The sequence below is a fragment of the Rhinolophus sinicus genome, linkage group LG12 (assembly GCF_036562045.2).
Source record: "Rhinolophus sinicus isolate RSC01 linkage group LG12, ASM3656204v1, whole genome shotgun sequence".
Lineage (NCBI taxonomy): Eukaryota > Metazoa > Chordata > Mammalia > Chiroptera > Rhinolophidae > Rhinolophus > Rhinolophus sinicus.
The window spans coordinates 54340375-54364438 of record NC_133761.1 but is presented as its reverse complement, the minus strand read 5'-3'; the positions used below and the strand labels follow the sequence as shown (position 1 = coordinate 54364438).

At 46.1% G+C, this 24064-nt stretch overlaps 1 protein-coding gene across 1 annotated transcript in view; it reads left to right on the top strand.

Annotated features, from left to right (window-relative positions):
• STUM (stum, mechanosensory transduction mediator homolog) overlaps nucleotides 1-24064 on the top strand; it is a 51562-nt gene that overhangs the window by 1235 nt on the left and 26263 nt on the right. The gene's annotated exons all lie outside the window — the stretch shown is intronic.

Here is a 24064-nt window from a genome sequence, read left to right as displayed (position 1 = left end):
CCCATCACAGAGGTAGGGATGCCGAAGTGTGCATAAGGGAAGGGATGAAAAGTGTTCCTGACCTCCCCTCCTTTATCCCCACTCCCAAATCTCTGTCTGCACCCCTACCCCTATTTCCAGAACCCGCTGTTCTTCGTGCTAAGAGGTCTCTCCACCCCCAGTTCCGTGCGAGATGGAGAGGCAGGCACCTCTGTGCTCTCTCTAGGAGAATGCCTGCCCCTGCGCGCCAGCGAGTTGCCAGCGTCTGGCTCCAAGTTCCCAAGAAGGGAGGGCAGCTGGAAGTGGTTTTCTGCTGTACTTTGGCCTTTCTCACGGCCTCGCTCTTAGTCACCTTAGCAGGAGCCTCTGCGGCGCTCACGACCAGGGCCTCACCCACCCACGCAGGACGTGTTCACTTTCCCCTTACTTGTCTTTCTGTCCGGGGGGGCTGCGGTGGCCAGAGCAGCACATCTGTGTGAGCAGGTTTCCCCCTTCTGCAGTGCCCCGCCTCCTTCCGTCCTGGTCATCAGGCTGGCTCTTTGCACGTTTCGGCTCTGAGGAGGCTAGCTGATGTTGATTTCGTTGTGTCAGAGATTCCCACCTGCTGGAGTAAAAACACATTCCCTGTCTCTCCCTCTCTCTGGGAATGTGAAGATCAGCAGGATTATCTTGGTTCCACTTTTTTCCCCCTTTTAAGTGGTGAAGTAAATGCCACCCTACCATCTTTTGAGGGAACAAATTGATGCCACCTGACGGGGGCTGCACCAAGTCTGCTGGGTGAGGGAACCACCCCCAGGAAGCAGCAGCTGCCCACCTGTGCACCTGTGCATGCCCTCTTGCATCTCACCTCATTAGGCACCTTTTCCACCCTTAGCCCTGCTGCCAGGCCCCTGGCCCCCTGCCCTCCTGACCCCCTACCCTAGGAGACCCAGCTTTCCCCTGTTCACAGTTCCTTTTGTTAGGTCAAAATCCTATGAGATTTTTTGTAAGAAACCTTTTTGAGAAGCCAGGACAAAATAAATCAACTACAAAAGTAATACAACAGGTGAGCCATGGGCATACAGACTTCTGAATTTTCAGTGATGGAATGCAGGCATTTTTCCTTGTATTTTGGTTGTTAGTGTAGAACTGACTGGGTGTACAGGACTCTGCCTGTCTCTGTACTGAAGAGGATGCCTGATCCTTGGTAGCATTTCTTAGTGAACCAGGGATGCCTGTCTTTCCAGGTTGCTGGGAGGATGGAATGAGATTACATAGTGCTCAGGCGTCTGGCGTATAGCGAGTGCTCCCGATATGGTGAGTCCCTCTTGCTCTTAACTCTTCTGCAGAGCAGACTACTGGTCCCAATTCTGGGGTGCCCTTTGGGACCTTTCTTATGAGAACTTGTTAAGGTCTCTGCCGGCCTCGACCTACAGTAGAGTCCTAGATGACAAAGCAGCCCAGACAAAGCTTGCAAGCCATCTTTCCCTCTCCACCCACTTCTTCAGGTCCTCTTGGCTTATCTGAAGATGCTGTGAAACTGAATATTCATGTCTGGCTTTGCCCTTTGAGGAAATGCAGCCACTTTCAATCCATTCACTCCTTTATTCCACAAACACGGAGTACCCCCCACATACTAGCCACTGAGCATGTGACAATGAATAAATCAGTCAAGATGTCACAGACTTGAGGAAATTTGAGGGACATTGATGCAAACTTTGTTTACATTTGATAAGTGCTATTATGGCAGCAGGAATAGTATTTTGGCAGCAGTAGTATTAGGTTAGACCTTGCTGAGAATATCTATCATGTGAATCCAAGGTCTTCCCATCCTCCCTTCGCTCCTACTCTCTAGAAAATGGGCAGACCACTGGTCCAAAGATCTCTTTTTTCTGGAATCTTCCCTCCCTACAAATCTCTTCATTTGCAAATTGGATGAGAGTGCAAATGTTGGCTGAATGAAGGCATGAATTTTCTCTGGTATAGGTGTCACAGTTCCATTCAGTCTGCAGGAACTGCCATGGAGAAGCTCAGTCTTTACAATTCCCTGGTGTCTTCTGGATCCAAGCAACAGTGACGTCATGATAACACTCATGCCGTAAGAGAGATGGTTCCTCTCCTGGGGAGTGGATGGGAAGGAGAAGTGATTTATGCCTGCTCTGACTAATCACTGGAACAATACAAAGCAAATTTTAAAACTGGATGATGGTAAAGAGAGTTGCCCCCGAGTCCTTTTCAGTGTTACTCTACTAATAAAGACCACTGCCTGTACCTTCATAGTCCAACAAGCAGAGTATTTATAAGGATATACACAAGTACTCATACACGTAATGCAAGTTCATCGTTATGCCCCCAAATGGCCAGAGAGTTTGTCTATTGGTCAGGGGTGAAATTACACTTTCCTGTTTAAAAATTGTATCTATCTTGATCGACTTGGTGAAATGAAAATGCTCATAACTCTGATGGTGGCAGGGAAAGTGGGACAAAGGGCTTCCACGGACTGTTAACCATTCCATGGCACTAATGTTGGCCATTAATTTACTGTGGAATATTCATAAATATTTAATCTACCCCTAATATACCGCCTACTCTTTGACACTCAGCTGAAGTCTTGCTTCCCTGGTAATATGCCGACAGTCTGGCTGAGCTTCTCTCTCTCTTTCCTCTAGGCCTGAGGCTCTGACTGGTATTCATCATGTCCTACCTTGTGGCATCTTTTTATTAATATTGACTTTTTTAAACTGCTTGTACTATTGACTTTTTGTTACTGTTTCAAGAGTTTATTCTTTGTCTATCTAAATACAAGTTTCTTGAGAACAGTAACCATTTAAAATTTCTCCTTGATATAGTATGTTATTTATGAATGCATATTAACTAGAATTAGACTCCAGGAATAGACATCAGAGACCATCTGGTCCAACAGCCTAATTTTATAAATCAGTGAGGCAGGCCTGGGCCTGGAAGTTTATATCCAGGCAAGAACCAAGAAAGTTTATATCCTACTTGGCCATTTTAAGGAAGTTAATTGAGCACATATTTTAGGAAAATATCAGAGTAAATCACGAAAGAAGATATGAGATCCAGGAAATAATGGATCCAATACAGGGCAGCTATGAAAAGCATCCCCGGGATAAAATTGTTCAGTAGGCCTGGAGAGCAGTCAGTCTTCTACAGAGTGGGAGGATGGAAGGTTCCAGGAAAGTGGTCTTTGAAGATGGTGTGAGGAGGGAACATTCCACAGAACGGAGATTATTACTGGGATACTGCAAGAAATTAAAGTTGTGATTTAAAAAAACGAACAAACCAGAAAGTCCGAAAAACAGAAGACAATTACTAATTGCAGTAAAGACAAAAAGCTATGCAAAAGCATTAGAATCCCCAAATGAAGTAACCTACCCAATCAGATGAGGAGGTCTGCAGGTTTCAAAAAGAATAGAAAGAGTCTAAATAGCAAATGGAGTGAGAAAAAATTTGGAGGCTATTAGGGATATGGTGTAGAAGGTACATCTTTCTTCCAACAGTGAAAAAGAGAGGTACTCAGCCACTTCAGGAAAAAAAAAAAATTTTTCATGAAAGGCATAGTTCTAATATGAAGTAAATAAAAATGTGGCCCGATTTTGAGCAAATGGTGGAATGTGAGAAAGGCTATTTTAAGTGTATAGGGCCTGTCATTGGAACAGCGGTGCACGATATGGTCTCTTAGCTTCTCTTTGACTCTGCAGTGAAGGACATTTGCTTAGTCATACAATATAAATGCTTCTCAGCAGTTTTCATCTTCTAAAACCAAACATAGACAAAGCACTGAAGACTGTTTAATAATAGCTATAAAGAAGGATATACAGATTTTCCACCTTGACAATATAAAATGAAAAGCACAGCTTATAGAAGTTGGCAGATGGAAGACCAGAGAGGGAGAATTGTGATAAATTATTGTTCCCAATTGTTCACTCTCCTCCCATGGCTTGCCATGCTTCCTGTGGGAGGGGAGTATTTCCTTCCCTGCCTGTGGATGTCAGTCTTGGGCATATGACTTGCTTTGGCCAATTGAATGTGAGTGAAAGTGACATAAGCCATGTGCAAACAGACACTTTAAGAAGCATTGTGAGGTTGCGTCATTGTTTTTTTTGATCTCTCATGAGAATGGCAGGTCTCAGACGGAGGCTGCTCTTCCAGCTGGTTCCCCGAAAAAAAGGACTATCAGAAGCAGAGGGTGACATGTCATGTGAATGAGAAAGAAGCCTGATTGGCTGAGATTTTTGTTGTTGTTGTTAATGTTGTTATTTTCCTAGAACAACCCACCAAAATTGACTAACATGGACAGAGTAGGGTAGAGGCATGAATACCCTCCTCATATAAAGAGGGGGATCGAGAGATGCTTCTGTAGCTAATAGACTAAGAAAGATTACCAAGGTAATCAATAGATGAACTGAAATAGTGATATTTGGGGACAATGGGACAATAGCAATGTGCTGGGATAATGTTGGGATGAGAATAGAATGGAAATGAGGGGTGATGTAAGTAAGATAACTCTTATGTATCACAGTAGGAAGTCAATAAATGATGTCTAAAGTTGATAAAACATGAAAAAACAATCTAAGCATACTTTGGAGATTAGAAAAACATCAAAGTAATCCCCCTTCCAGCACATCCATTTTTCTTTGTCTGCTGGCTCATTTCCAGAAGTATATATACATGCTGAAATGGTCTCCCATCTTTTAAAAATAGCCCCACTTGATCCCGCCTCCCTCTCTGGCCATTGCCCCATTTCTCTGCTCCCCTTTACAGCTCCGTTCCCTGAAAGAGTTGTCTGGATTTGTTATTGCCAATCCCTCTCCTTTCATTTTCTCTTGATGCCACTCTAATCATGCTTTGCCTCCATCACTCACCTAAATTGTACTTTATCAGGATCACCATCACCTCCAGGGTACTAACTTCTCTAGTGTTCAGTTCTCTGTTTTCATCTTCCTGGACTTCTCATTAGCACAGGACCCAATACTCACTCCGCTCTCAAAATGCTGCCTTCACTTGGCTTCTGGAACCACCCTCTCCCAGTTTTCTTTATACCTCAAGTTTCCTTTGCTCTGTTTTCTTTGCTTATCTCATCAACCTCTAAATTTGGGAGTTCCCAGGACACTTGATCTTGATCTCTTTTCCACCTGCACTTGTTTGATGATCATGTTCCATCTCCTGGCTTTAAATTGCATTCTTATGATGATAACTCCCAAATCCAGATCTCTAGCCTTCCCCAGAGTCTTATATTCAATTGACTTCTTAACATCTCCCCTTGGATACCAAAAGGCATCCTGGACTGAGCTTATCCAAAACCAAACTCCTGATTTTCTTCCCCAAACCTGCTTTTCTCTTATCTTTCCCCATCTCAGCAAACGGCATCCTTCCAGAAGCTCAGGCCAAAAACTGGGACTCATCCTTGACTCTCTTTTGCTCACACCCCACGCCCAATCTGTCAGGAAATACTCTTGGCTCTGCTTTCAAGATCTATTCAGTATCTGACCACTTCTCATCATTTGCCTCTACCTCACTGGTCCAAGTCTCCATCTTCTCCTAAATGACTGCAATGGCCTCTTAATATGGTCTGCTTGCCTTTATTTATACCCCTTACAGTCTGTCCTCAACATGGCAACCAGAGTGACCCTTTTAAACACAAGTGAGTTAGATCATGTCACTTTTGAGCTGGAAACCCTCCAATGGCTCCCATGTCATTCACAGTAAAAGTTCAGATTTTTATTTTGACCCACAAGGCCCTACATCAGAACTTTCCAAAAAATAAAAAAATAAAACACGAGCCACACATGTTATCTAAGAATTTCTAGTACCTTATAAAAAATAAAAAGGAACAGGTGAAATTTACAGTATATTTTACTGTAACCCAGTATATCCAAAATATTATCATTCAATGCATATCAATATAAAAATTATGAATGAGGTATTTTATAATCCTGTGTTGTTTGTATTAAATTTTCAAAATCTGGTGTGAATTTTACACTTACCACACATCACAGTTTGGACTAGTCCCACTGACGTGCTCACTAGTCACAGTGGCTGCCATATTGCACAGTCCAACTCCATAGCATCTGCCCCCACCGTGTTTCTGGTTTCATCTTCTATTGCTCTCCCTCTTGCTCACTCTGCTCCAGCCGCGCTGGTCTCTTTGCTGTTTCAGAATATGTCAAAAGTCTTCTCACCTCACGGCTTTTGCGCTTTCTGTTCCTTCTGCCTGGAGTGCTTGTCCTACAGGTTGTCTGTGTGGCTCTCTCATTCACATCCTTAGGTCTTTGCTCAAATGCCACTAACTCACTGAGGCTTTCTATATTAGTTTTCTAGGGCTGTCATAACAAAACACCACAGACGCGGTGGCTTTCACCCCAGAAATGTATTTTCTCACAGTTCTGGAGGCTGGAAGTCCAAAAGCAAGATGCCTGCAGGGTTGGTTTCTCCTGAGGGCTCTCTCTTGGGCTTGTAGATGCTGTCTTCTCCCTCTGTCCTCACATGGTCTCTCAGTGTCTGTCTGAATCCTAATCTCCTCTTCTCAGAGGATACCAGTCATATTGGATTAGAGCCTACCCTGAAGACCTCATTTTAACTTATTCACCTCCTTGAAGACCTTATCTCCAAATACAGCCATATTCTGAGATACTAGGGGTTACGGCTTCAACATAGGAATTTTGAGAGGATAGAATTCAGTCTACAACATTTTCCCAGATGATCTTACTTAAAACTGTGGCTCTCTCCTTCCTGCCCAAACTCCCTGTCTTTCCTTACTTCGTCTTCCTTAAGAGCATTCTCACTATCAATCATACTGTATATTTTACTCTTTTTTCCCTGTTTCCTGTATCCCCCACTTGAATGTGTGCTTCATGAGGGTGGGTTTTTTGTTTTTGTTTTCAGTCTGTCTTGTTTGTTGCTGTATCCCTGTACTCTAGAACAGTGCCTGGTTCATAATAGATGCTCAATAAATATAAGTTGAATGAATGAATGAATGTGCTGAAACCAGAAACAGAAGTGATTGCCTTTGGGAAGGTATACTCAGAGCAGGGAGAGCTGGGATAGGGGGTTATAGTTTTTCATTAAAAGTCCCCTTTTTCTCTATGTAATTTTTATTTTATTTTATTTTTTTTTAATTTTTATTGGGGAAGGGGAACAGGACTTTATTGGAGAACAGTGTGCACTTTCAGGACTTTTTTTCTCCAAGTCAAGTTGTTGTTCTTTCAATCTTAGTTGTGGAGGGTTCTGTTCAGCTTCAAGTTGTTGTTCTTGTTCTTTTAGTCTTAGTTGTGGAGGGTGCAGCTCAGCTCCAGGTCCAGTTGCCGTTGCTAGTTGCAGGGGGCACAGCCCACCATCCCTTGCAGGAGTCGAACCGGCAACCTTGTGGTTGAGAGCCCATGCTCCAACCAACTGAGCCATCCGCGAGGCAGCTCAGCTCAAGGTGCCAAGTTCAATTTTAGTTGCAGGGGGCGCTGCCCACCATCCCTTGCGGGAGTCAAGGACTTGAACTGGCAACCTTGTGGTTGAGAGCCTGCGCTCCAACCAACAACTGAGCCATCCGGGAGGCAGCTCAGCTCAAGGTGACGTGTTCAATCTTAGTTGCAGGAGGCAGAGCCCACCATCCCTTACGGGACTCAAGGAATTGAACTGGCAACCTTGTGGTTGAGAGCCCACTGGCCCATGTGGGAATCGAACCGGCAGCCTTCGGAGTTAGGAGCACGGAGCTCTAACCGCCTGAGCCACTGGGCCGGCCCTTTCTCTATGTAATTTTTTAAAAACTGTGTACATGTATTACTTGGATTTTTTTTTTTTTAAGGATAAGAATCAATGATAGGGAAGGAGAAGGGACTTTCATACTGTGGTGATAGGAATGTAAATTGGGACTTTTTTTCCTGGAATACAATTTAGCAATTATATGAAGAGTCTTAAAATGTTTCTACCCTTTAATTCAGTAATTCCACTTGCAGGAATTCATCCTAAGGAAACAATAAAAAACATGGACAAAAATTTATGCCTAAAGATGTGCCACAAAGCATTATTTACAAGAATGAAAATTATAAAGAAACCCAAATGATAGCAGTAAAAGAATGGTTAAATAAATGGTGGCTATCCATATGGTAGAATGTTATACACCCATTAAAATGGTATTTACAGAGTTTCTGATGATGTGGTGGAAATTTTTAGAGTATAAGGGAAAGCAGGTTGAAAATTGTGCTGTCAGTACGATCTCAAATATTTTTTTTATTTCCCTGATTCTAAGGCATCTCTTTTTCCCACATTTTGGATGTTTCTGAATTATCATTGATATAAAAATAAGTCATTTCTTTTTTCTTTCAGTTTTTTCCCCTAAAAACTTGTTGCTAAGTTAATGGTGTGTTTTTATGATCCAATGGCATCTTAAAATCAAGAAAATATAAGGTCGATGATAGATAGGTAGGTGGGTAGATAATAGTGGAAGGAAATACATTAAAATGTTAACAGTTGGTGGGAATACGGGTGATTATTTTCTTCTTTATAGTTTTCTATATTTTTAAATTTTTCTGAAATGAGCATAAAACGTATGGCTTTTATAATAAGAAAAACTGAATAAACATTGTTTTGCAAAAACACCCTCCTCATAGAGTTATGATGCTCTAATGCGAATATGGCAGTATTCTGACAGCGGTGAAGTCCTGTAAAGTATGTGGGACTGCCATGGTTACCCCATTATATCTACATGCCCCATCTACATATACACCACAAGATCATTTATAATCCAATGTATAAATGTCATCGTGCCAAGTGTTATCATGGGGTCAGAGGCTCCCCTGTCGCTCTCGGAAGTCGAGTGACACCTGCTCAGTCAGTCTCCCATGGGATGTATCCTGTCCAGAGTTGGGTCACAGCCTGGGCAGCGACACTTTGAGGGGCGACCAGGTCAGGTTCAATAACATAAACAGCCTCCATGTTTCTTCTGAGACGTTGCAAGGAACCGAGTTGCTGTGTGGAGTGGATGTGGTCAGTCGGCTGATGATTCTGAGGAAGTTTGTGTTTCAGTCAAGTGTCGACTGAGTGCTGAGCAGAAGACAGCGCTGACTTCTGAGAGCCTTCAACAGCAGGTCACGCACCAGACAGGCACTGTGCTCCTGCTGCTGTGTGCCAGGCCCGTGCTCGAGCTGAGGTACAAAGGCAAAGAAAACGTGGTCCCTGCACGCAAGCAGCTGACCATCTGCTGGGAAGGTAGACTGTGATGAGTGCAGACAGCGGGTATGCGCTTTATGCAGGAGAGGAAAGGATGGCTGCCGGGGGCCATCTAACGGGTCCATAGCAGTGAGGGGATGCTTTCCTGGCCAACATGGCTACAGGGGGAATGAACAACAGCTGTACAGAGTGACCTGGAGGGCACTGAACTAAGTGACACTCCAGTTCTGCCTTAGCTTCATTAAGCCACAAAGCGTCATGGAAAGTGGGGCAAACTGCAAACTAGAAGTTAGGAGACTTCAGAGCTAGTCCTGGTTCTTCACTAGCATGAAACCTTCAGCAAGTCACTTAACCTCTCTGGGCCTCCGTTTCCCCCACCCATAAAATGGAAATAATAATCCCTGCTCAGCCACCTCACGAGGTCACTATTTCGGTTAATGGTAGAGCACTCCACAGTCAGAAAGAGTTTATCACTACCAGTTAACATCGGCAAAATTTCCTTTCTTCCCAAGATCAGTCCTGGGGTTTTCCTCAGACTGCGCAGGAGACCGATGGGCACTTCTGCCTTTTCCAGCATCGTGGTTCCACGCAACTCCCAGAGCTGAGATGTGGGCCTCCCTACGGACACTGACCAAAGCTCACACACCTGACACGTGGAGGGCCGAGGAGGGAGAACACACTTCTCTAGGGCTTGGTTTACCGCACCAAGGGGGAGGTTTGCCATCATACTCTCCAAACCCTGGTGCTGTGTGAGGGCCGTATCCCTGAGGCTGGCTTTGCAGTTGGGCAACCTGGTGAACGAGTGTGTGTACACACACTTGCATGCACACACAAATGTTCCCACAAGATTTACCTCCTGTTATTTTACTGTGAAAATTAGAGGATTTGTTCCCAGGTCTGTGTTTGAACAGCCCAGCCTCACAAGTCCAGGGAAAAGTTCCGGTGGCTTGTTCATCCACCCCTGAGATACAGATAAATGGTTTCCAGCCCTGGAGCCCCATCACCTGGGCAAGTGGGGTGGCCTTACTAGGATGTATGTCTTTAGCATGGGACCTTCCCAGTGAGAATTGGGTGCTGGCTCTCAGTGGCCCTGGCTGAGCACATTTTCTCTAAGCCACGTTATTAGGAATAATGTTCCTAGGGGAAAGTTGAGGCAATGGTGAGGGGACAATGGCTTCCTAATCAAAAGGCAGAACACAGGAATTAATTATGAAAGGTCTTATGACATTGAAGAAGTCATTTTTCTTGAAAGCAATAAAATGACACGAGATCAGGGCTGTCCTGGAACCTGAAATGTGTGGGGACCCTGGCCAGGGCTCCCTGGTAGAGCTGAGCACTTTGGTCTTTGCAGACCGAGAAGTTTGACCCCGAGGCCAAAAAGAATTCAACGCTTGTGGAGAAGAGCCTGCCCTGAAACCTCAGCAAAGAAAATGGTCCAACTTTCCAAGGGCCAGGCAGGGTTAGGGCCACTCCTACCCCCTCATTTTCCGGACAACAGGCCTCCTTCAGGACCCGAGGCTCTTACCCACAATCTCTCCCTCCCAGACACAAGCCCGAGGCCTTCCTGCTCACTGCAGCATCTGGCTTGTAGTGGATGGTTTATTACTATTTGTTGAATTTAATGAATGCACTGGCATTTTATAAAGATCTGATGTTGGCTACAGAAGATATGTGACCTATCAGTGACTGCATCAGACCCTGCCACCTGGATCACCTTTTCTTCACTGCCCAGCCTTTATTTTCCCCCTAACAGCTTGATTAAGATATTTACATACCATAAAAGCCACTCTTTCAAAGTGTGGCAAATTCCTTCCCGTGCCCTGTCTTTCAATTTCACTAGTTGACCACTTTCTTTCTGAACCTCAGAAGCTTAATATAACAAGAAACAGCAAGGCAGGTGCTTGTGAGGAAGAGTGATCGTTTGGGATGGGAACCTTTGTGTCACTGCTGTCTCAGAGTCCTGCCCGTGTAGCAATGCTTGTCCCAGAAGGCGAGGCCCACTGTGGTGCCACAGATGGGCCAGACGCAAGCAGCCTGGAGGCTTCAGGAATAAACATTGTTTGGGAGGTTGTCATATTTCACTTTCTGTTTTGTTTCAAAAAGAAGCATCTCACCAAGAAGGAAAACTTTCTCAATGAAAAGGTAATAGCGTGGCGCCAGGGGCATAACTTGCAACATGGGGCATTTAGGAGGTGGAGAGAGCCCCTCCCTCTGGGGACAGACAGGCTCTGGCCCTGGTTGTCGGTGTTGCTTCACTCTGAGAAGTGTCACACTTAGGCCAAGCTGCAGAAGGGAGCACCGACAGCAGCTCAGTTGGACGTGGGTCTTCCCGGGTCGCGGCTCAGGGTGGCTAGGGTATTACATTATTGTTTTAATAGAATTTCTGTGTTAGCAGATTAGGCACAGTTCTGCTCTGGTCTTAGCTCTGATCATTTCATTCTTTGGCTCTGAAATCTTCAGCAGCTCCCCATCGCCCATGGAGCTAAGTTCATCTTCCACATTGGAAGGATGCAATGAACTTCCCCTACTCTTGTCCTCCCTTTGTTTAGTTGAACTGGGCAACTTGCTGTTACAAGGTGTGCCCATGCGTTTTTGCTCGTGGGGTACCTCTCCTGGAACTCCTTCCCTCACCATGACGTCTAAGTCCCACCCAGCCTTCAGGGCCCATCTCCAGTGCCCCTCCTCTCCTAGCCTTTTTTAACCACTCCTGTGTGGTGAGCGCTTCCATCTTGGAACTGTCAGGCCACTTAGGACATTCCTCTTGCTCTCCTTAAATTCTGGTTCTTCTGTTGTTGTCTTAATTCTCTTATCCTTGAATCATCTCCTTGAGGGTAGGGACTAAGCTTTCCTCACCTTCTACCTCCCACAGCACCTACCACCTTTCCAATAGGCATTTAGGGAGGTAAAGATACCTAGGCAGACTGGCTTCTGGTGGTGAAGCCAAGAGCAGGTCCTGGTTCCTTTAAACTCGTGAGCCCTTACCAAGGGACACAGGCTTTCGTGTCACTTCTCAGCCTTGCTAGCTCAGAGGGAAGTAAGGGACAGTTCTCAGGGCTGCAGGCAGGATGACGCTGTGTTTCTGAGGAGTCCTTGGTGTTCTGGTCACTCGAGACGGACGTAGGGCAGAGGAGGATATTGGCAGCCCCATCGCAGGGACAGAGGGCCTGTTCTCTGGGAGAGTCTTTGGGGACAGTCACAGTGTTACTGAGAAGAGCCAGGATCATCCATCCTTTCAAGTTGTATAGCTAATGACAGATAAATGGGAGGTGGGGGCGGAATAGTGGAGGTGCTCAATCTTAGTAAACTGCTTTCATACAGATTGTTCTGGGCAATCGTCATCAAAATAAATCTAGGGAAAAATTTTGATGAGGAGCAAGATATTAGCATGTTCTCAAAGTGTCTCTCCACAGAATGCTTACAACTTGCAAGGGGAAAAATTATACCATGGAGAAACCAGACAGCATCTTGACTGGGTGAACAAAACAACTTTCCCTGGGCCTTGAACACATTGTGCTAGGTGAAAGAAGCCAGTCACAAAAGACCACATATTGTATGATTCCATTGATGTGAAATGTCCAGAATGGGCAAATCTGCAGAGACAGAAAATAGTTGTGGGGGGAGGAGTGGGACAGTTGGGAGGATCTGGGGAGTGATTGCTAATGGATATGGGTTTTTTTGGGAGGTGATGAAAATGTCCTAAAATTGATTATGGTTACATAATGTTTACATAACTCTGAATATACTAAAGCCACTGAATTATTAAATGGGTAAATATCATCATATGTGAATTATATCTCAAGAAAGCTGTTAAAAAGTGAATGTTAATGAGGAGGGACAGGTAGACATCGCAAGCTTCCTGATGTGATATCCTGAGAGGGACACACATCACTTGTGTAGTATTCTGAATTGGTTCATGAGGAAATATCAGGAAAGCCCAAATTCAGGGGCATTCTACAAAATACCTGGCCCGTATTCTTCAAAAATATCATCATGAAAGATTTAAAAAGACTAAAAACATGACAACTAAATGCAAAGCATGCTCTTGGATCAGATCTCGTACTGGAGGGAAAAAGCTACTCATTAGGACATTATTGAGGCAATTGACAAAACTGGAATTTGGATTGCAGATTAGATAAAATATTGCATCCATACTGCGTTTCCTAGAATTGATAACTGTACCATGAATGTGTAAAAGAATACCTTTGTTCTTCGGAAACACACTGAAATATCAAGGGATAATGGGCTATGGTATATTTAGCCTACTTACAAGTAGTTCAGAAAAAAGAATAATATGAAGAAAGAGAATGATAAAACACATGTTGCAAAGTGTTAAAAATTGGCAATCTGGGTAAAGGGTAGATAGGAATTCGCTGTGTTATTCTTGAGATTTTTTTCTGTGAGTTTGAAAGTATTTTAAAACAAAACAGTTCCAAAATCATGTGGTTAAAAGCCAAACATACTCATATAGTTCAGACATAGCAATGGCATCTAACTCCAAATTCCTGTACCCTAAGTTAGTCCTATCTTCTTTCTCATCACTTAAGGTCTACCAGCTCCAACTCAGGGGCCATCTGGGGCCACAGGAAGAAATGGTACAGGGTGGCATTAGCTTGTAGACCCCCAAGAGAGATTTCCCCAGGGACCCCTTCCCTTAAAAGCCCATGGTCACACCAAAGTTGGTTGTAGCCATTTGGGAGCATGAGCCGTCCCTCTGCTCCACCAGCACAGCTTGATTATAACGAAAGTGAGTTTCCCAGGAGGCTGAGACCAGTACCCACAACTAGGTTCCCTTGCAGCAGCTGGTTGGGACTAAACGGGCTGCATTTGTAGCCATCCTTGGGGACCGATCAGGAATCTGAATGTTTTAGCCAGGGCTGGAGCACCTCCCAATGCTACAGAACTATTTGGAGAATTCTTTCTTTTCTTAGTTATGCCTCTTTTTGACATCCCAGTGTGGAGTCCAAAAAGCATTCATGGACCTCAAAGAAAACAACCTCAGACCAACAACCAATGGCTGTGCCATGCCAGGAGGGCATGGCAGAGCTGCCCCTTAGCCCTGGCTACTCTGAGGGGTCATGTGAGCTGAACACACAAGTGGAATCGTTCTGTGGCCTGACTCAGAAGGGGAAAATAATAAACATAACCATTTTAGGTCCAATAACCGGGGTTCTGAGGCTCAAGGCAGAAAGGGGGAGGGCGGAGTGGAAGATGCACCAAAGCTCGCAGGTTGGGCTTGACCAGAAGGTTTGGTTGGTCTTGGGCCTCAGTCGTCACGGCCAGACTCTGAGTGTGATATACCCTGAAAAGAGGGTCTTGAGAATCGATCTGGGCTAAAGGAGAGCAGAGAAAAGCCTTGGCTTTCACAAGATACCACATTGCTTGGGCCCACTCTTGGGTGGAACTGCTGTGTGTTTTATGTTCCCTACTAGCTTTTCTTCTAAGCCCAGTGCAGCTAATGCCACCGGATGTTCTAGATTTCCCGGTATGGGCTCCCCTGAGGACTCAGAGATGGGTCTGTCCTATGTCAGGATGCTTGGAGATCAACCAACGCATTCGTTAAAGGCAGATCCAGGGAAGGGAGTGGGTGAGCAGTTATGTCTCCCAATCCTGTTTGCATCCCATCATTTCATAGTCTGCGTGGGGGTCCCCACCCACCACCCCCAGACATCAGGGGATCAGCACTACCACCAAGTATGAGAGGAAACACACATGATTCTTACCATAAGTCTGAAGACAACACCAACTGTGGGTAGGGGGTAGAGGGTTGGAGGTAGGGGTAGGGTGATGGGTAGAAGATGCATTAAAATCAAGCCTCTCCTCTTTTGGGTTATATTGTCTACCTACCAGTCTAATTCTGGCTTTTCTAATTGATCATGTGGGTTGGTTTTAGCTCTTTGACTACACCTTTTTTGTATCTTCCCTTAGTGTGTGGCCCAGTGCAGCGCACACAGCAGGATCCCAGCCATACGTGCTGACTGATAATGAGCTGGGAAGAAGAGTGTGGCCTCTGCCAGGCTGAGGTCCAGAACCCTGGCTTCTCGTTCTAGCTGTGTCATAACAGCACCCCACCCTTGGCTGATGGTGCTCTCTGTCCCTGTCCAGGCTCTGCTGTGTACCCATCTGAAGCAAGGGTGGTTGTTATTCTTGCCTCCTTGTTTGTGCTGATAGTAAACAAAACAAGATCAAGGTTCTATGCAGTATGTGCTTAAATCAGGAAGTGAACGGAGGCTCTGCTCCGAAGCACGCAGTCTAATCTCATGCTTTCATGTTCTGAAGGAGCGACTCTTTCCTTTCTACCCCTCTTTCCCCGCCTCCCAGTCCCCATCCATTCCGGCCCCTTCCTGGGCCTGCTCTGGGCAGGTTGGCTGACCTCTGTGGTCTGGCTTCCCTGCTTCGGTGGGAGGTACTGGAGGGATGGAGGAACGGAGGAGAGAGGTTGGGTGTTGGCTCCTCTGGCTCCGTGTCTGGGACCATGGCCCCTGTCCTGCAGCCCCCAGTCCTCCATCCCAGCCCTCTGCAGACTCAGACAACACCCTCTTTTCTCTCCGGTCCCTTCATGCCCAGAAGTGGGAATGCCCACCTGCTGTTTGGAATCCTCAGCATTTCATCTCCTTGTGGGTTCCCTCCTCCTGCCTGGTCCTCTGTGAATAGCCCATTCAACACGCCTTGGGCTCAAGCCTGTCTCCTGCAGGGACCCCTGCTGGCATAGAGATCCTGACCCACCTCCTTGGCACCACTACTGCTCCCTCACCCCCACCCCTCCGCTGACTCCTCCCTGCTAATTTTCCTAAAGAAGTTGTTTTCTAACAGTCTTCCTCCTGGAAGCTCTGGAACAGCCAGCACACGGAGCCAGAGCTTCCTGCCGTCTGAAAAGCGTGGGCGTCCAGCCTCCAAATGGCTCTCAGTGCTCGTGAGATGCCATGTTCCCACGTGGGCCCCGGGGAGGGAGCCAGGCGGGGGAGGGGCAGGCGAGGAGAGGAGGAGGAGCAGCGGCTGGAGAACTGAGTGTGATGCTGGGGGTGGGGGTAGGGGGGTTGGGGGGGATGGGGTAGGGGTGTGGGGGGTGTCCAAACCAGGAACCTTCTTCCTGTGTTTTCCTTTATGGTTTTTCATGTTCTTGCTTAAAGATCGACGCCAGCCCCGGCTCCTCTCGGGGCCCTTTTGGCCCCTAGTGCTTGGCTCAGAGATCTTTGGGCTGCCCTCCTGCCCAGTGCATTCCCCAGAGATAAGCCGGGGTTCTGCCCACTGTCCTCCCAGGAAACCCAGATAGCTGGAAGCTTTGCTGCCCCAGGAACCGCTGCCCCCCTTTAGCCGGGAGCCTTGTCTTTTCTTACGTGTTCACCACTCAGGGACCTCTCCTCCCAGCCCCCCACCTGAGTCCACAGACCGGCCATCCTTCAAGAACTAGCTCACCATTTGCAAGCACCTTCAGGATATTTCTGTCTTTCTGATCCTTTTGGAAGATGCAACATCTGCCCAGCCTGTTTGTCCACGTAACAGCTATTCCTCCTTACTCTTCCTGTTAAAAAAAGATATTGAAAGCAAATCACCATCTCAGTCCAGTGTACTTTCCCCTCCCCAGGATCCATCATTTTGCTTTTTGTCCCCCATTTCCTTCTGCTCCCCACCTCCCTGTGGAGATGGAGACCAGCTAAAGAATAATGGTCTGTTGCATGGTTTGATGTTTTTCCCCCCTCTCCTTACAAGAACCTCTACTGTTTGAGTTGTTAAAGCCCCAATGATGCCTTGTTATGAGAAGAGTCATCAAAATACATCTACTACGTTTGAAGTCTTTACAAAAGACACCCAAAATTAGTGTATCATCTACTTAACCGGATCCCCTTTGATAGCCATACCAATTACATTTCTAAAAAGCAAAGCAGTTCTAGTTGGATACTTCTGAATCTATGTGTGTGTTTTTATCCCCTCTTGTGTGATCTGTGTGCACACTTCTGAGAAGCAGGTTTTATAATAGAGATTGAGCCAGGCTAAATCACAGCGGCAGAAGCTTATGCAACTGCTAGAAACCTATGAGTTAAAAATGGAATTGTCTTGCAGAGTGGGGAAGGTAATAATATCAGTGATGTGAAAATAGAAAGTAAGAAATTAGTATTTCAGCAATTCAGGTCTGTTACCCACATTTTTCTGTACCAGAAGATCTTGGTGTCATTTTCCAGAATAAATTGAAAGTGCAACCTCTTATTAGAGGGGGGGGGAATCCAACTTTGCTTTCACAAATTCAACTCTCTGTTCCCAGTTAATCCAGGCTCAGGAGCCCTTTTTATTGATTTCTGGCCATCATGTCACAAAACACATTTTGTGTTGGTTAGAATCTTTATGTTCATTAATGCCCGTAAGGAAACAGATTTTAGATGTTTCTAAGGGAGTTTTTGTAATTTGCTATTTTAAAAATACTTGCGAGACCTTTACAGTTGCCATGGTGATATAATTTCCATAAACATGATTTTCGTGGGGATTTTTGCACATTGAAGGCTGAGGTTGATATGCTGTGTTGGGGGGAAAGTAGGTGGTTAATTTGGCATCCAGCTCATGCTGTTTCCCTCAAATGCTGCAAATCTGATTCCAAGAGTCCATGTTATGGCAAAGACCCAGCTCTCTAAACAACACAATTGACAGGAGAGGCTTCTGGGAAGTGGACCTGGTCAGGAGAGGAGGAGGCCAGCCTGTTTTCCGATGAAGTCAACAGGGTATTGGATAATGGGTGCCTGCCCTGGTAGTCAATTGTCCTGTCCAGGCCACAGTGACCTGCAATCTCCCCCCAAACCTTTTGAGGAGCAGACACCCTAGGTGGTGAAGAGCCTGAGGTTTTTTTTTCTCCTTTTATCCATAATCTTGTCAAAAATCCTATTTAATACCCAATACTGTTAAAATGCTGAGCATTTTGCGATGGAAAATAACAGGAAGTAAAAACATAGCGATATTATCTGTTAAGCAAAACAACACTAAATAAAAAATAGTTTTAGAGTCATCTTGAATGCCAGTGATGGAGGAAAAGCAGATTTAGTTACAAAAAGAGGTAGATGGTCCCTGTGGCACCAAACTTTTTATCAGTGATGATAGACATTTGTTTTGGCTCACAGCCGAGCTTCCCCAATTAAACGTTATTTCCCAGAAAATAGAATACACAAAGGGATCGAGGGAGAAGAATAAGAGAGAGAGAGAGAATTTTCTAATAACTGAAGACGTTTTGGAAAAGAAATGACCAGTAAAAGGAGCTAAAGGTAGAAGTATGTCAGTGTAAGATAATTCCACCAAGGGTTCACTGAGTGCCAGGCTATGCCTAATTGAGCACCTGGGCACAGCCCAGGGGTTTGAATCATACAGAATTATGAATCATAAGGAATAATAATTACTAGAAAGCCATTGTGTTGACTGTTATAATTTATGTAGTGCTGGAAATTCGAACAGGGCCACCCAGAGGAGGACGTGGCAGACTTCCCGTATGACGAGTGCTGATCTCCGTTCCTTGAAAGCCAAACTTCAATGCCCAGGAGAGGTTGTGTATGCACATCTAGTGTGTGCACAGGTGGGCCTGCATGTCTGGTGCGTGTGTGCACAGGTGGGCCTGCTCATCTGGTGCCCTGAATGTGCACAGGACAAGAGCATGTTCAGAGGTTTGCACAAGTTCGAAAGGCGCAGAGCACCAGCTCCTACGCACAGTCTCACCCTCCCACAGTGGGAAAAGGCCAGTGAACTGTCCAGTCTGCAGACTCGGTGGCGACAGCAGATGCTGCTGACGCTGCTGACGTGTTTAAGTGTGTTTATTGAAAAAGAAAGTGATGGATGAGAGGCATAAGAGGACATTTTGTGTTTCTAGAGTAGTGAGGCTTGGGCCAGGGCTCATTCCGAGGGTGACCCGGGCTGAGTCCCACTGAGGATGCAGGATGGAGAGAGAGCATCTCTGCTGCTGGGCCTCCCCTGCGTGGGACATGGGGTTGTGCTGACCATCCACCCTGAGTGGGGTGACTTGTCTAGGACCAGGCAGCCAGTGCAGTGATGCCTTCCAGGGCTGCTCAAGGGGCGTCCCAGACACTTTTCTTTGCCCTGAAATAGCCCAGATGGGTTGGGCATAGAAAGCTGTTGGAAAGTGGCTCACTGGCCCGTCCTGAGTGGGAATCAGAACCAGAACGGTGCCTGCAGCGCTGCTCCAGCCTCTTCTCTTAACACACATTTCATTTAAAACTTTTTTTTTTTTTTTTTTTTAAATACTGCATCCGTAGCGGGCAGCTTGCCTGGGGCTGCTGGGTGGCAAGGAGAGGAAGGCAGCGGCCCTAGGACTGGCGCCTTCCCGCCTGTTGCCCTCTCTGGTGGCACTGCCTTTGCTCTGGGGAAGAGACATGTCCCTCGACTTAGGATGAGTCCCAAGCATGCAATGCAGTGGGGAGCTGTGCCCTGGGGAATTGTCTCCTGAGATGCTCCTCCATGTTCCCAAGTGCAGGAAGGCCAGGGCTGGCCTTTGCTCCCCATGTCAGGAAAAGGAAGATTTCATTCTTTGGAAAGAAACAATAAGTAGAAGCAGAACCCCCTGCCATGCTGAGGGGGACATGGGAGGGAGAGGTCCCCTGTGGGTTCCAGAGCAAAAGAACATTTGATGATGTAGAGTCAGGAATCCAGAATTTATTTATTTATTTATTTTGGGGTGCTTCCCTGAATCCTGATGACTCTTTATCTGGGTATAATGTTTTTCTTTTGCTGAGGACCTAGATCCCACTGTACTACTTGATAGCTGTGTGACCTTGAGCCAGTTACTTAACCTCTCTGTGTTTCAGTTTCTTCATCTGCAAAATGAGGATAATAAAGAGTACCCACTTCACAGGACTCTTGAAGGTTAAATGAACTATTATACAAAAAGTGCTTAGAATAATGCTTGGGATATAGTGAAGATTGCATTTTTTCCCCGGTTTGAAAGGATTTTTTTTATTTTAAAATCTCCTCTTTCCCCCCAAGCCCCAGCCTCTGGTAACTACCACTCTACTCTCTGTTACTAGGAGTTTGCTTTTTTTTTCTTTCAATTCCACATGTAAGTGAGGTCATGCATTATTTGTCTTGCTGTGTCTGGCGTATTTCACTTAGCATTATACCCTCCAGTTTTATCCGTGTTGTCACAAATGGCAGAATTTCCTTCTTTTTTAAAGCTGAATATATCACATTTTAAAATCTATTCATCCATTTAGGTTGTTTCCATATCTTGATGGTAATGCTGCAATGAACATGGGAGTGCAGATATCTCTTCAATATCATGACTTTATTTCCTTTGGATAGATCCCAGAACTAGGGTTGCTGGATCATCTGGTAGTTCTATTTTTAACTTTTTGAGGAAACTCCATGCTATTTTCCATAGTGGCTGCACCAATTTCCATTCCCACCAACAGTGCGTAATGGTTCCTTTATCTCCACATCCTGACCAACACTTGTTATTTTTTGTTGTTAAAAATTTTTTTTTTTTTTTTAATAATAATAACCATTCTGACAGGTGTGAGGTGATATCTCATGGTGGTTTGGATTTGCACTTCCCTGATGACGGTTGAAGTTGAACACCTTTTCATGTACCTGTTGACCATCGTCTGTACGTCTTCTTTGGAGAAACGCCTATTCAGTTCCTCTGCTCACTTTTAATTTTTTAAAAATTAAGTATTATCCCCACCCTTGGAACTGGTATGGGGGTGAAGACAGCCTCCCCTTCTAGCTCAGAGAGGAGCCATGCTGTGAGAACCAGCGACCCTCCAGACGGGAGGCCTGTCGAGGCAGGACCCTCAGCACTGCACGTCCAGGGCTGGTACAGTGCCTGGCTCCTCACAGGCTCTCGGGAATCTGGGAACGGAATGACCAGCCAGGGACATGGCTGATTGTCATGCAGGGTCTCCAGTCCCGCTCCCCGCACAAGAACGCAGGATATGGTGAGGCCAAAAAGGAACAACAGAGCCATAGATAAGGGAGTCATACCACTATATTCTCGCTGGCGGCTGGGCGAGACACAAAGCAAACATCCGTCAGTATCCCAACGAGGGGTCTTCCTGCACCCCAGTCTCTCTAGCGGCTGGGCAAGACACAGGCAGTAGGATCCACACGATCCGCAATCCGCCATCCGCTTCTCTGCCAAACAACCAACCCACTTGCTAGCTGCATTCTGCTTGCTAACTTAGCCACAGCAGTTATATCAGTGGCCAGCGGCTAACTGGTTACAGCTGATGGCCATCTACTACCCGAGCCAGCACCTTTCCACGTGAGGCCGAGCGCCTGGAAACTGCTCTCTGGGACTCTGTCTCCACACTGGAGAACTTGCATTTTAAAAAAAGAACCTGATGCGAGAAACTTACTCCTGGGAACCTCATTTTTGGCACTCTGCAGTGCCCCTAAGCTGGGGCTGGGGGAGGAGAAAGAACCCAGGAGTGACTGCTACCAGTGGTGGCCTGCCCATGAAGCCTCTCTGCCTTTGGGGCCAGGGGAGGTGGCTGGGAGTCTATTGTTCCCCAGAGCCCTTGCTTTGCACTGTCTAGAAATTGGAGAGAAATTGTGGTTGAATGTGGTCTGAGGCATGTGTAACTTGGAGCCACTCTACAGGGAATGGTCAGTGGTTCCTAGAAACACTGTAAGGAGCCCCAAGGAGTCCCCAGGACAGGGCTGTAGCTACTGGTCCCTTGAGGTGTCTCTGCATATCAGGGCTCCTCTGGTCCCTTTGGCCTCAGCTGGTCCCTCCTAGGCAGCCTCCTTCACAGCCTCCTGCATGGAGTCTGCAGGCAGCTTTGGCCAGGACGGTTCTTTCTGCCTAAAGCCATCACCTGAGAAAGTGGCCCCTCTGTTTGGGTCATTGGAGCAGGTCATTGGATTTTCCTGGCGGCTCAAAATGAGGCCTTAGGAAACCAGCCGTTATTTTAACTTAAGCGTCCCAAGAGAAGACACAATGGAGTTGAGTGAGGAGGAATGTACTTTTCTGGAGCTGGGTGATTAAAGAAACATCTGGGATTTGTTTCTTAGCAACAGTGCTCATCCAAAGCTCACTGGCAATGTCAGAACATCCAATAATGCCCACGAGCACCATACAAAATACGATAAAAATCAGTGGAACAGGAGAGACGATCTGAGCAGAGCACCTCCAATAGGTAGAAAAACTCAGGACCCTGAACAGAAGCAGCAGCCATTGGTTTAGACTGGAGAGGGCTGCTTCCTACCCCACGGACGCCAAGCCACCTCCCTCCGCCTGGTTTCCGTACGGCCAGCAGAGCAAGCATCCCGGGGACGCTTCTTCTCTTCTCCTGCCCCCACCTTCCCTGAAACCTGGAGCTCCAGTGTCTAAATGGCCTTCTATGTATAGTTTGTATTTGAACAGTGGCAGGTGTGAGCCCTGGAGGAAATATTAAACCCAAATCTAAAGTTTCTGAACCTTGTTTTGGTGCCTTTGGACTCTATAGCAGTCTTGGATCCCTTCTCAGAATAATGCATTTTTTAAAAACGCATTTTTAATGCATTTAATACATAGACTTACCAAGAAAACCAATGATACTGAAAAACAGTTATCAAAATATTGAGGAAAAAAACCCCAAATTTGTATATAGAAACACTGTGCTTCTGTATTAACGTATTAAACAAGAAGATTCAGCAGTAAGTCTAATAAATACCATAATTTTAAAACAGTGATGAGTGTCAATAAGGTTTTGAGAAACCTACTTCTCAGCTTCACTGGGGTAAGGAAATATCTGATTTCTGTTGGTGAAGAAGGCCAGGTTCTGCTAATATTATTGTAGTTGCTGCCTGCATCCATAACGAAAGGCTTTGAAATGCTAAAATTGAGGTAGGTTAGTAAAAATAAAGAAGTCATGTTTTTCAGTCCCAGTTCATGGATCCCCAGGGGGTTTGTGGACCCCAGGTTGGGGCCTCTTCCCTTATTTATCCTCCCATTCTCACTTCTGTGTACCTGAGGCCTGTTAACCAAAGTTGCTTAAAAACCTATGTTATCAGAGCCACTATATGGGAATGGACAGACAGACAGACAGACAGACAGACAGACAGAACAGAGGCAGCGAGACACTATTGAACAAGCACAGCCAATAAGCAAGTATTAAAGGGCATGACGGTGTTATAGCTGCTGTGAGAACCTGTGACCTGCGTCATCAAAGAGCCGTGTGACGTCACCTTCCTCCACAGAGGGGCGTTCACAACACAGATGTCCCGAGTCAAGGTCACTGAGATGCCATTTTGGAAAGATGAAAGCCCTTGACTATGAGATTCTCGGGAGACAGGTATGGGCTTTCTTCATTTTTTTTCTAATATCTACTACATCCATTTAACACCTTTCAGCAAGTATGTGTGAAGTGCCTAAAATGTAGCAGCCACTTGAACTCAAAGTGGGCAGGTGTCATGCAGGGACTCAGCTCCTGCTCCCCGCACAAGAACGCAGGATATGGTGAGGCCAAAAAAGGAACACCCACGATGCCATAGATAGGGGGCTTCATACCATTATATTCTCGCTGGCGGCTGGATTGGAGACACAGGAAGCAGGCTCCACACGATGCCCAATCCGCCGTCCGCTTCTCTGCCCACCAAACAACCCCACTTGCGTAGCCACGGCAGTTATATTAGTGGCTAATGGCTAACCGGTAACAGCTGATGGCCATTTAATAACTGAGCCAGCACCTTTCCATGTGAGGCCGAGAGCTGGGAAACTGCTCTCTGGGACTCTGTCCTCACAGCAGGTTAACAATGCTGTATGGCCAGGTGCCTGGGGAGATGAAACGCAGAGCTGGTCAGGTAGCCCCCGGAGCGGAGCGGGCCCCACGGCAGGGCATCTGAGACACCGGTCAGCTAGAGGGTGAGCCCGCTTTGCTGAGCCGCCTCCAGAGGACAGGCCTGCAGAGGGTTAAGTGGGCAGGGAAAGCCTCCTGTGTTCCCAGAGTCCCTGAGTCAG